Source organism: Panthera tigris, chromosome B1 (assembly GCF_018350195.1).
Source record: "Panthera tigris isolate Pti1 chromosome B1, P.tigris_Pti1_mat1.1, whole genome shotgun sequence".
Taxonomy (NCBI): Eukaryota; Metazoa; Chordata; class Mammalia; order Carnivora; family Felidae; genus Panthera; species Panthera tigris.
Window position 1 is genome coordinate 178,216,416 of NC_056663.1, and position 14,410 is coordinate 178,230,825.

The window sequence follows — 14,410 nt, forward strand, 5'->3', positions numbered from 1 at the left end:
AGGTGTATAGAATTAGTAGGAAAGAACAACTCAAGTATTAGAAAACCACAATTATGTTCAATCCTTAGCCAATTTACATTGCATATGGAGAATACTCCATCTGTTACTTGATGGTGATTTTGGTCCTAGCTTAAAGATCTAATGATTGAATGAACCTTCACTTCAGTATAGAGGCAGGCAGATAAGTGGGATAATCAGGATCTCATAGTTTTTCAAATATAAGTTGCCTGCAAACTAACACACGTTGGCATTTGCACACTCAACATCTATTCACAGACACTTCAGTGAATGACCAGCTCAGGTTTCCTGCCATGTGCCAGATTAACATGTTTTCATTAGAAAGTAGTCTTCCCGTAACCTTTAAGACTATAACACAGACAAGGTAGAGAATTTGTTGTCAGTCCAAGTTTTGTCTCAAAAAAACTATCAACAACATTTACTATTAGACGTATTTATTTTGTGTGTGTGTAAGAAGATTTAAATTTTACTCTTAGCAAATTTCAGCTATAATACAGTGTTTTTAACTATAGTCACCATGGTGTGCATTAGGCCCTCACACCTATTCATTTTATAGCCGAAAGTCTGTACCCCTTTAGCAACCTCTTTCTATTGCGCCCAACCCCCAGCCCCAGCCGCCATTTTTTTATGCGTTTTCAAGGAGTTTGAATTGTTAATTTGGATTCCACCTATAAGTGATACCTTGCAGTATTTGTCTTTTTCTGTCTGGCTATTTCACTTAGCATAATGCTATCAAGGTTTATCCGTGCTGTAGCAATGGGCAGGATTTTTTTCTTTCTCATGGCTGAATAATACTCTTGTGTGAATATGACAACTTTTTTTTTTTAATCCATTCATCAATTTATGGACACGGTTGTTTCCACACCTTGACTATTACTAAGAGTGCTGCAATGACCATGGGGGTATAGATACCCTTTCAATACCCTATTTTCATTTCTTTTGGGTATATACCCAGAAGTGGGATTGCTGGATTGTAGGGTAATTCTGTTTTTGATTTTCTGAGGAAACGCCACACTGTTTTTCATAGTGGCTGCACCAATTTACATTCCCCAACAGTGCATCAGGATTCTCTTGTCTCTTCATCCTTACCAGTACTTGTTAACCTTTGTATTATCCTTTGTATGTCTTTGGAAAAATGCGAATTCAGATCCTGTATAGATTTAATTGGATGTCTTTTCCCCTTATTGAGTTGTAAGTTATTTATATATTTTGTATATTAACCCCTTATCAGACATAGGATTTGATAATATATTCTTCCATTTGGTAAGATGTCTTTTCATTTTGTTGATGGCTTCCTTTTCTATGTTGTGCTTTTTCCTTTGTTATTGTCCCTTTTGTATGTTTTGCTCTTTTAAAAATTTTTTTTTTACATTTATTTATTTTTGAGAGACAGAGACAAACAGAGCACGAGTGGGGGAGGAGCAGAGAGCGAAGGAGACACAGAATCTGAAGCAGGCTCCAGGCTCCCAGCTGACAGCACAGAGCCTGATGCAGGGTTCAAACTCACAACCATGAGATCATGACCTGAGCTGAAGTCCGACGCCTGACTGAGCCACCTAGGTGCCCCAATGCTTTTGCTCTTTTTTACCTTTACTTTTGATGTCAACCACTGTGCTTCCCCCGAAACATCACCAGAGATGATGTCAACGAGCTTACCACCTATGTTTTCTTCTTAAGAATTTTATGGTTCCAGAACTTAAATTCAAAATCTTTAATGCTCTTTGCATTGATTTTGTGTGTGTGTGTGTGTGTGTGTGTGTGTGTATGGAGTAAAATAGGGTCCAGTTTTACTTTTTGCATGTGGCTGTCCAGTTTTCTCCCCTCCATTTACTGACTACTTTCCCCACTATGTATTCTTGCCTGCTTTGTTGTAGACTAATTGACTATATATGTATGGATTTATTTCTGAGTTCTCTATTCCCTTAATCAATACATCCATTTTTTATGCTTTTACCATACTGCTTTGATTACTATAGTTTTGTAACAGAGTTTGAAATCAGAGAGTGCGATGCCTCCGGTTTTGACGTTTATCAAGATTTCTTTGCTATTTGAGGCCTTTTGTGGTTCCACACAAATTTTAAATTTTTTTTTTTCAACATTTTTTATTTATTTTTGGGACAGAGAGAGACAGAGCATGAATGGGGGAGGGGCAGAGAGAGAGGGAGACACAGAATCGGAAACAGGCTCCAGGCTCCGAGCCATCAGCCCAGAGCCTGACGCGGGGCTCGAACTCACGGACCGCGAGATCGTGACCTGGCTGAAGTCGGACGCTTAACCGACTGCGCCACCCAGGCGCCCCGATTCCACACAAATTTTAAGGTTGCTTTTTCAATTTTTTTTTAAATGACACTGAAAATTTGATAGGGCTTACATTGAATCTATAGATTGCTTTGGGTGATAAAGACAGTTTAACAATATTATGTCTTCCAGTCCATAAACATGGAATATCTATTTATTTTGATCTTCAATATTTAATCAACATCTTAGAGTTCAGTGTACAGATATTTTGTCTCCAAGGTTAAATTTATTCCTAAATATTTTATTCCTTTTGTGAATGGAATTGTAGATGGAATTGCTTTTTGATTTTTTTTTTCTGATGACTTGCTGTTGATGTATAGAACTGAAACTGATTTTTGTATATTGATTTTGGTATCCTGCAATTTTACAGAATTTATTAATGCTAACCTTTTTTGGAGTCTTTAGGGTTTTCTTTATATAATGTCATGTCATCTGCAAATAGACACAAGTTCTTTCTTTTTAATTTGAATGTTTTTTACCTATTTCTTGCTTACTGGTTCTGGCTAGACTTCCAGTACTAATACAAATAAAAGTGGTGAGGCTGGGCATCCTTGTCTTATTCCTGGTCTTTTAGCTTTTAACTGTTGAGTATATTTATTAGCTATAGGCTTGACGTATAAGGGATTTATATGTTGAGGTGTATTCACTTTATAACTAGTTTGTTGAGAATTTTTATAAGAAGAGATGCAGACTTTTGTCAAAAGTTGTTTCTGTTTCTATTGAGATTTTATCCTTCATTTTTAATCTCTCTTTTGTTAATCTGGTATATCACAGATCCCTGGAATAAATTCCATTTGTCATGATGTATAATCCTTTTAATTTACTGTTTAATTTGATTTGCTAACATTGTGTTGAGAGTTTTTGCATGTATGTTTATTAAGAATATTTACCTGTAATGTTCTTTTGTTTTGATGGCTTTTTTCTAGTATCGATATTAGGGTGATGCTGGCCTTGTAAAATGAGAAAGGCATGTTTCCTTTTCTTCTACTTTTTTTGAAGAATTTGAGAAGGATTGATAATAATTCTTCTTTAAATGTTTGGTACAATTTACCAGTGAAGCCACCTGGTCCTGGATTTTTATTTGAGAGGTTTTTGACTATTGATTCAATCTCCCTACTAATAATTAGTCTGTTTGATTTTCTATTTCTTCATCATCCAGTTTAGGTAAATTACCTTTATTTTAGGTTGTTCTTTTTTCCTAGGTTGCCCAATTTGTTGGTATGTAATTATTCATAGTAGTCTTTTATTGTCCTTTTTATTTCTGTATTATCAGTTGTAACACCTACTGTTTTCATTTCTGAAAACAGTTTTTGTTGTGTTGTTGTGTGTGTGTGTGTGTGTGTGTGTGTGTGTGTGTGTGTTTGTTTTTGTTTTTGCTGTAGCTAAAGGTTTTCTTGTTTTCTTTTCAAAAAAAAAAAAAAAAAGGGAGGGGGTGCCCCTGGGTGGCTCAGTTGGTTGAGCGTCCACTTCGGCTCAGGTCACAATCTCATGGTTCATGAGTTCAAGCCCCACTTTGGGCTCGAACAGAGACTGGAGTCTGCTTTGGATTCTGTGTCTCCTTCTCTCTCTCTCTGCTCCTTCACCACTCATGCTCTGTCTCTCTCTGTCTCTCAAAAATAAAAATTTAAAAAAGAAAAAAAAAGCTCTTAGTTTCACTGATCTATTCTGTTCTTTTTAGTCTCTATCATTTATTTCTGTTATGAATTCATTTCCTTTCTTCCACTAACTTTGCATTTATTTGTTGTTCTAGTTTCTTGAGGTATATAGTTAGGTTTTTTGAGCTCTTTCCCAATGTAGGCATGTACTGCTTTGAAATTCTGTCTTAGAATTGCTTTTGCTACATCACCTAAGTTTTAGTATACTGTGTTTCCGTTTTGATTTGTCTCAATATATTTACTTTTAATTTCTCTTTTGATTTATTTTTGATCCATTTTTTGTTCAGTAGCATGTTGTTCAATCTCCAAGTATTTGTTAATTTTCCACCTCTCTTGTAATTTCACTTTCATATTACTGTGGTTGGAAATGACGCTTGATATGATCAGTCTTCTCAAATTTATTAAAACTTGTTATGTGGCCTAACATAGGCTATATCCCGGAGAATGTTCCATGTGTACTTGAAAAGAGTGTATATTCTTCTATTGTCTGTTATAATCTTCTATAAATATCTGTTAACTCCGTCAGGCCTAATATGTAGTATATATGTCCAATGCTTCCTTAATGATTTGTATCTCCATGAGTCCTACATTGTTGAAAGTGAGGTATTTAAATTCCCTTCTATTATTATATTGCAGTCTATTTCTCCTTCAGATCTGTTAATGTTTGCTTTCTAAAGTTAGGTGCTCTTAATATCAACACATTTTTATTTCATGCTGGAATATATCATAGTGCTTTCTACTGAAAGAAACTACCCAGAGTGTGACAGAATTAGCAGTTCCTTTTTCTATTCGCAAGTTGGAAACTTTTGTGAAATAGTTCTCACATGTTTAAAATGGCATAGAACAGGCATCAGCAAAACTCCTGTGGTCAAATCCTGTCTGTTACCCATTTCAAAAATAAAGTTCTATTAGAGCACAACCATGACCATTTGTGTAGAACTGTCTATGGTTCCTCTGTGCTACAGTGGGAGAGTTGGGATAGTTGTGACAGAGATCATATGGTCCACAACTTCTAAAATATTTAGTCTTTATTTGGCCATTTACGGAAAAAGTTTATTGTTGCCTGGCATAGAGGAAAATGCAAAGATGTTCAACACAAGGGTTAAGGTGATATTATTTCCATAAAATTATTTCAGTTCTCAAAAAGGAGCTGATACACTATGGCTATTGCATGTATTAACATTGTATTATTTATAAATAAATATATATATGTGCATATGTGTGTATACATATATATTTATAAATAATACAATGTGTATACATATATATATGTATACATACACATATATTTTACTTTCTAGAATTCAATCAAAGATATATTGCCATTGGGGCAGGAAACAGAACAAAAACACATACATTAAAAAATAAAGGATAACAAGGAGTTTGAGAGTTTTACCCTTTATACTTCCTATTAGTTATATTTTATTTGTAGATAATGGAAAATGTAACAAAGAGGTGTCAAATAATTATTACTTAAGATGAATAATGTATATTAGCTTTTATCTAAATTTAATTCCTCTGTTCATTTGAGAAACTGTAACTCCAGCTTAATTGGATGCCTCCCTTTTTGAAACCTGGAAGACAGTTATTATGGGCACTTTTAAGCAAAAGGAGAAGAACTGAGACAATGGAATTACCTTTCTGATTTTTATACTGTCACATTTTTCCGTACATAGGATCAAGTCAGTCCCAACTCTGAAATTGTTATGAAAGAATGGAAAGGACTTTCTGAGTCAAAATTAAGCAAAGTTCAAAATAGGATAAATATTCCTCCAGGGTTGAAAAAGAGTCTTTTTCACTTAACTAGCAAAGATAATTTTTATTATAAATACAAAAATATTAGATGTATGTAATATTTAACATATAATATATATAATTTAATATATTATATATAATATTTAATTGTAGAGGACTATAAGGAAAAGAAAAATAAAACATACATATGGACTAATAAAATTCTACTCCGCATATTCACTTGCAGAACAATAGTATAACATCGATTTTCACGACATGCATTTACAGATGTAGTATCAAATAAATTCAATTTCTCTTTAGCCATAATGTTAACTCCAACCCTAATATATGTGAAAGATATAGAGGGCCTAGCATAGTTTTCATTCTTGTAGCAAGTAATATGAACAAAAATCCTAGACTTTTTGCTGTTGACTCTAACAAGAAAAATTAGGAAATGTATATGTGACTCTTTCCAGGCTCTATGGAATGCAGTGAATGATGCCCATCCTTGAAAACAGCCTCTTCTTAAGACAGCATTGAAAGTATGAAGTTATCCTTGAAATAAGTCTCCATTCTCAACAATGATCATTGTTTATATTATATATTCTCTTCTTGATCGTTCATTTTAGCAACTCCATATTTATTAGCCAAGGCTAAATGATATTTTCCTTTACATACATAAACAAAATATTTTGACAAGTTTCTGAATTAAAATGCTGTGACATTCATTCATTCATTCTGACATCCAAGAAAGTATTAAACAAATTATCTTTTCTTCTTTTACTCTTTTATTGAGCACCTATTATGTGGCATGGATTATCCTAGTTATTGACGCTACAACAATAAGCAAAACAGAAATAACTTTCTACCTTCAAGGAGTTTTATATTTCACTGGATTTTAGCAAAGCTTTTCAGTACAAAAAGACGTACTTCAATAAGTACATAAATCAATGTTGTGTATAATATTTTACTTTACTTAGATTGAAACAGTTATCAGTTTCCATGGAGTTAAACTGCTTTTATATAAGAGACAAAAAAAAAGTAGTAGAAGAATGTGAATGGTGATCAAAGCTAGGACTGAAGCTGAAATAAAGAGACCAGATTTAGAATGTTAAAATAAAGACCTGAATTCTATGTCAATGAGTAATGAGAAATAAGTTAAAATAGTAGTGATCAAATGCTTGCAAGTAATTTACGTAAGCCCCACCCTCCGCTGAGTTCTGTGAATATAGACCTCTGATTTATAATAAAATATTCATAGCTAATATTTATTAATCGTATGATATTTGTTCTAAGCGTTTTGCATTAATTCAGTCAGTAAACTATAAAGAAAATTTTTAAAGTTTGCAAATCTAGTCATTAGGTACCATTATTAGTCTCACTATATATTAAGGGACTCCAAGCACCCAGAATTTAAATAATTTATCCCAGGTCACAGGGCCATTATGTGGTGGAGTTAAAATTCATATGTACAAAGTTTATACACTGCATTCTCTTACACTAAGGCAAGAATTTGGAGTGAATAATTTGTTTACAAAATACTTTTTGACATTTTTAAAATTGTTTTTAATGTTTATTTATTTTGGGGACTTTTTGGGGGGATTGCATCAAATCTAGATGAAGTTTGGAAGAACTCACATCTTAATGATACTGAGTTTTCCTGTCTTTGAACATGAATAATCTCTCCATTTTGGTTCTTTGATTTCATTCTTCAGAGTTCTATAGTCTTCCTCAAGACTAGGAGAAATCTTGGATATTATGTTAGATTTACACTTCTGAATCTTATTAATATTTTGTTAAGAATTTTTGTACCTGTGTTCATGAGGGATATTTATCTGTAGTTTTCTCTCTGCCTGGTTTTGGTTATTTGGTAGAATAAGTTAGGAAGTATTCCTCTGTTTCTACTGTCTTGAAGAGTTTGTAAGTAATTGGTGTAATTTCTTCATTAAATGTTTGGTAGAATCCATCAGTGAATCCATCTGGCCTGGTGCTTTTTGCTTTGTAAAGTTATTATTGATTCTGTTTCTTTAATAGATATAGGCCTATTCAGATTGTGTATTTTTCTTGTGTGAGTTTGGCAGATTGTGTCTTTCAAGGGGTTGGTCTATTTCATCTAGATGATCAAATTTACAATCACAGAGTTGTTCAGAATATTTTTTTACTACTCTTTTAATGTCCATGGAATAAGTTCCAGTGTCTCATCTTTCATTTCTGATATTAATAATTTGTGTTCTCTCTTTTCTTCATTCTGACTAGGGGCTTATTAGTTTTACTGATTCTTTTTTCAAAGAAATAATTTTTGTATTTGTGGAATTTTTTCTCCATTGATTCTGTTCTTTTATTTCTACTATGTTTATTTTCTTCGTAGTTTGGATGAATTTGTTCTTCTTTTGTTTCCTATGGTGGTAGCTTACATTATTGACTTTAGATCTTTCTTCTTTTCTTTTTTATTTTAAGTTTTTAAAAGTTTATTTATTTATTTTGAGAGACAGAGAGCAAAAGAGGGTCAGAGAAAGGGAGAAAAAGAGAATTCTAAGCAGGAACAACACTGTCCACACACAGCCCGATGCAGGGCTCAACCTCACAAATTGCGAGATCATGACCTGAGCTGAAGTCAAGAGTGGGACACTCTACCAACTGAGCCACCCAGGAGCCCCTCTTTTATAATATCTGCATTCAATGCTATAAATTTCAAAGCATTACTTTCACTGCTTCCCACAAATTTTAATAAATTGTATTTTGAAATTTCCTCTTTGACTCATGTACTACTTAGAGGTAGATTGTTTAGTATCTAAACATTCTGGAATTTTTTCAGCCTTGTTTTATTAAAATATAATTAACATGCAATGTTTTATTAGTTTCAGGTGTACAACATAATGATTCAATAATTGTAAACACTACTCAGTACTCACCATGGTAAGTGTAGTCACCATCTGTAACTATACAGCATTATTACAATATTATTGACTCCATTTCCTATTCTGTAATTTTCATCTTAGTGACTTATATTGTGAATATATAGCTTCATTTCATAGTATTCTGAGAGCAGATATTATATGATTTTTATTGTTTTAAAATGTGTTAAGGTATGTCTTGTGGACCAGAATGTGGTCTATCTTGGTAATGCTCCATGCAAGCTGAATAAATGTGTGCAATCTGTTGCTGTGGATGAAATTGTTGACAGATATCAATATCCAGTTTATTATATAAACTGTCAGCACAGGGGGCCTGATGTAGGGGCTCGATCTCGTGAACCTCAAAATCATGACCTGAGCCAAAATCAAGAGTCAGACATTTAACCAACCCAGCCACCCAGGCACTCCAACCTCATGCGTGTTGATGCTCTGTTGGTAGGCTCATACATGTTAAGCATTGCTAGGTCTTGGAGAATTGACTCCTTTATCACTGTAATGTACCACTTAATGCCTCATAATGTTTCTTGTTCTGAAGTCACCTCTCTCTGAAATTATTATAGCTATTCCTGCTTTCTTTGTTTTCTTCTCTCAAGTTTTTATTTAAGTTCCAGTTATTTAACATACAGCATATTAGTTTTAAAAACAGAATCTGGTGAATCATAACTTACAGTCAACACCCAGTGCTCATCACAAACACCCTCTTTAATGCCCATCACCTATTTAACTCACCCCCCACCAATCTCTCCTCCAGTAACTCAATTTGTTATCTATAGTTGAGACTCTGTTTTCTGGTTTGCCTCTTCCTTTTTTTTCCTCTCCTATATTCATCTGTTATATTTCTTAAATTCCACATGAGTGAAATCATATGGTACTTTTCTTTCTCTAACTGACTTATTTCACTTAACATAATGCTCTCTAGCTCCATCTGTATCTTTACAAAGGGCAAGATATCATTCTTTTTTTTATGGTTGAATAAAATTTTCCGTTGCATATATACCACATCTTTATCTATTAATCAGTCAATGGACAGTAAGCCTGTTTCCATAATTTGGATATTGTTGATAATGTTCCTATAAACATCGGGGTGCATGTATCCCTTCAAATCAGTATTTTTGTATATTTGGGTAAATACCTGGTACTGCAATTGCTGGCTTATAGGGTAGTCCTATATGCTTAAGTTTATTTATTTATTTTGAAAGAGAGGAAGAGCATGCACAGGGGAGGGGTGGGGCAGGGAGGGAGAGAGAGAATCCCAAGCAGGCTCCACACTGTCAGTGTGGACCTGATGCAGGGCTGAATCTCACAAACTGTGAGATCATGACCTAAGCCAAAATCAAGAGTCAGACGCTTAACCAACTGAGCCACCCAGGTGCACCAAAGTAGTTCTATTTTTAACTTTTTGAGGAACCTCCATGCTGTTTTCCAGAGTGGTTGCACCAGTTTGCATGCTCACCGACAATGTAAGAGGGTTTGCTTTTCTCCTCTCCACATCCTTGCCAACACCGTTGTTTCCTGTGTTGTTAATTTTAGCCATACTGATTGGTGTAAGATATTTTATTGTAGTTTTGATATACATTTCCCTGATGAGTGATGTTGAGTAGTGTTTCATGGATTTGTCAGCCATCTGTATGTATTCTTGGGGAAAATGTCTCTTCCTGTCTTCTGCCCATTTGTTAACTAGATTATGTGTTTTCTTGGCTTTTGAGTTTATAAGTGCTTTATATATTTTAGATATTAACCCTCTATTGGACATGTCATTTGCAAATATCTTCTCCCATTCAGTAGGTTGCCTTATAGTTTTGCTGATTGTTTTATTCACTGTGCAGAGGCTTTTCATCTTGATGGAATCCCAATACTTCATTTTTGCTTTTGTTTCCCTTCCCTCAGGAGACATAACTAGTATGAAGTAGCTATGGCTGATGTCAAAGGTGTTACTACTTGTGTTCTCCTCTACGATTTTCATGGTTTCCTACCTCACATTTAGGTCTTTCATCCATTTCGAATTTATTTTTCTGCACAGGGTAAAAAAGTGGTCCAGTTTCATTTTTTTACATGTTGCTGTCCAGTTTTCCCAACACCATTTGTTGAAAAAATTGTCTTTCTTCCATTGGATAGTCTTTCCTGCTTTGTCAAAGATTAGTTTATCATATAATCGTGGGTTTATTTCTGGGTTTTCTACTCTGTTCCATGGATCCCTATGTGTCTGTTTTTGTGCCCGTACCATACTGTCTTGATCAGTGCAGCTTTGTTTTTTGTTGTTGTTGTTTTGTTTTGGGTTTTTTTTTTTAATGTTTATTTATTTTTGAGAAACAGAAAGAGAGACAGAGCATGAGTGGGGGAGGAGCAGAGAAAGAGGGAGACACAGAATCTGAAGCAGGCTCCGGGTTCTGAGATGTCAGCACAGAGCCTGACGAGGGGCTCGAACTCACAAACTGTAAGATCATGACCTGAGCCGAAGTTGGATGCTTAACTGACTGAGCCACCCAGGTGCTCCAGATCACTACAACTTTGTAATATAACTTGAAGTCTGTAATTGTGATCTCTCCAGGTTTTCTTTTTCAAGACTGCTTTGGCAATTCAGGATTTTTTGTGATTCCATACAGATTTTAGAATGGTTTGTTTTAGCTCTGTGAAGAATGCTGGTGTTATTTTGATAGGGATTGCATTGAATGTGTAGATTGGTTTGGGTAGTACAGACATTTTAACAATATTTGTTCCTCCAATCCGTGAGCATGGAATGTTTTTCCATTTCTCTGTCTAACCTTTAATTTTTTTCATAAAGGTTTTATAGTTTTCAGAGTACAGATCTTTTCCCTCTCTGATTAGGTTTTTCCTAATCTTACAGTTTTTGGTGTAATTGTAAGTGGGATCAATTCCTTGATTTCTCTTTCTGCTGCTTCATTATTGGTGTATAGAAATGCAATACATTTACCTATGTTGGTTTTGTATCCTTCAACTTTGCTGAATTTGTGTATCAGTTCTAGCAATTTTTGGTGGAGTCTTTGGGTTTTCTACATAGAGCATTATGTCATCTGCAAATTGTGAAAGTTTGACTTCTTCTTTGCTGACTTAAATGCCTTTTTTTTTTCTTTTTGTTCTCTGATCACTGAGGCTAGGAATTCCAGTATTATGTTAAATAACAGTGGTGAGAGTGGACATTCATTCCTGTCTTGTTCCTGATAATGGAGAAAAGCTCTTAGTTTTTCCTTATTGAGGATGATATTAGCTGTGGGTTTTTCATATATGGCCTTTATGATGTTGAGCTATGTTCCCTTTTTTTGCTTTGTTTTGTTTTTTGTTTGTTTTTTTTAATCAAGAATAGATGCTGTGGTTTGCCAAATGCTTTTTCTGCATCTATTGAGAGGACCATACCGTTCTTATCCTTTCTTTTATTAATGTGGTATCATGTTGATTGATTTGCAAATATTGAACCACCCGTGCAGCCCAGGAATAAATCCCACTTGATCATAGTGAATGATTCTTTTAATGTACTGTTGGATTCAATTTGCTGGTATTTTATTGTGAATTTTTGTATTAATATTCATCAGGAATATTGTCTGTAGTTCTATTTTTTAATGGAGCGTTTGTGTAGTTTAGGAATCAGGGTAATACTTGCCGCATAGAATGAGTTTGGAAATTTCCCTGCCATTTCCATTTTTGGAATAGTTGGAAAAGAATAGGTATTAACACTATTTTAGATGTGTGATAGAATTCCCCTGTGAAACCATCTGGCCCTGGAATTTTCTTTGTTGAGAGATTTTTGATTACTGAATCAATTTCTTTGGTAGTTATTGGTCTGTTCAAGTTTCTATTTCTTCCCATTTCAATTTTGGTAGTTTATATGTTTCTAGGAATGTATCGTTTTCTTCCAGATGTCCAATTTGTTGGCGTATAATTTTTCATAATATTCTTTTGTAACTATTTGTATTTCTGTGGTATTGGTTGTTATTTCTTGTCTCCCATTTGTGATTTTATTTTTGGAGGGTCCTTTCTTGTTTCTTTTTCATAAGTTTGGCTAGAGGTTTATCAATTTTATTAATTTTTTTCAAAGAACCAGCTCTTGGTTTCATTGATCTGTCTTACTTTTTATTATCATTATTATTTTTTAAATTTCTATATCTTGTGTTTCTACTCTAATTTTTATTATTTCCCTTATTCTGATGACTTTAAGCTTCGTTTGTTGTTCTGTTTCTGGTTCCTTTAGGTGTAAGGTTAGGTTGTTTGATATTTTTCTTGTTTTTTGAGGTATCCCTGTATTGCTATATACTTCCCTTTTTGACCATTTTTGCTGTAGCCCAAAAGTTTTGGATCATTATGTTTTCATTTCCATTTGTTTCCATGTATATTTTTAATTTATTCTCTAATTTCTTGATTGATCCATTTATTCTCTAGTAGCATGTTTTTTAATTTGAATGTATTTGTGATCATTCCAATTTTTTTTCTTGTGGTTGACTTCAAGTTTCATAGCCTTATAGTCAGAAAATAGGTACTTTATGATTTCAGTATTTTTGTATTTGCTGAAGCCTGATTTGTGATCTAGTATGTGATCTATTCTGGAGAATGCCCCTGTGCACTTGAAAAGAATGTGCATTCTGCTGCTTTAAGATGAAATATCTGGAATTTATCTGTTAGCTCCATATGGTCCAGTGTGTCATTTCAAACCATTATTTTCTTGTTGATTTTTTGCTTGGATGATCTGTCCATTGATTTAACTGGGGTATTAAAGTCCAGTAATACTAAAGTATTATTTTCAATGAATTCCTTTAGGTTCGTTATTTGTTATATTTGTTATGCTTGTTATATATCAGGGTGTTTTCATGTTGGAGGCATAAATATGTACAATTGTTAGATCTTATTGGATGGTCCCCTTTATGATGATACAGTGTTCTCCTTTACCTCTTGGTACAGTCTTTGGTTTAAAATCTAGTTTGTCCAATAAAAGTATTGCTTCTCTGGTTTTTTTTTTTTTTTCATATCCATTTGCATGATGAATATTTCTCCATCCACTTACTTTCAATCTGCAGCCTTCTTTAGTTCTAAAATGAGTCTTTTGGGGTGCCTGAGTGGCTCAGTCAGTTAAACATCTGACTCTTGGTTTTGGCTCAAGTCATGATCTCACAGTTTGTGGGACCAAGCCCCATGTCAGGCTACATGCTGAGATCATCGAGTCTACTTGGGATTCTCTCTCTCTGTCTCTCTCTCCTCCTCCCCTGTTTGGATTCTTTCTTTCTTTCTTTCTTTCTTTCTTTCTTTCTTTCTTTCTTTCTTTCTTTTCCTCTCTCTCTCTTTCAAAATAAATAAACTAAATTAAACTAATGAATCTCTTCTAGGCAGCATATAATTGAGCCTTATTTTTTTAAACATTGTGGTGTGGCACTTTATGTTTTTTGATTGTAGTGTTTAGTCTATTTAAATTGAGAGTGATTATGATACATATGAGTTTAGTGACACTTTATTACTAGTTTTGTCATTTTTTTTTCTGGAGATTTTCTTGTCCTTTCCAGTCCTCATCACTTTTGTTTTTTCCTTCCCACTTAAAGAGTCCCCTTTAATATTTCTTATAGGTCTGGTATAATGGTCACAAATTCTTTTAGTTTGTTTTTCTCTGGGAAACTAATTATCTCTCCTTCTATTCTGAATGCTACTCTTGCTAGATAGAATATTCTTGGCTGAAGATTTTTCCCATTCATCATGTTGAATATATCATGCCACTCCCTTCTAGCCTGCAAAGTTTCTGTGGAGAGATCTGCTGCTAACCTTATGGGTCTTCCCTTGTAAATTAAGGACTTC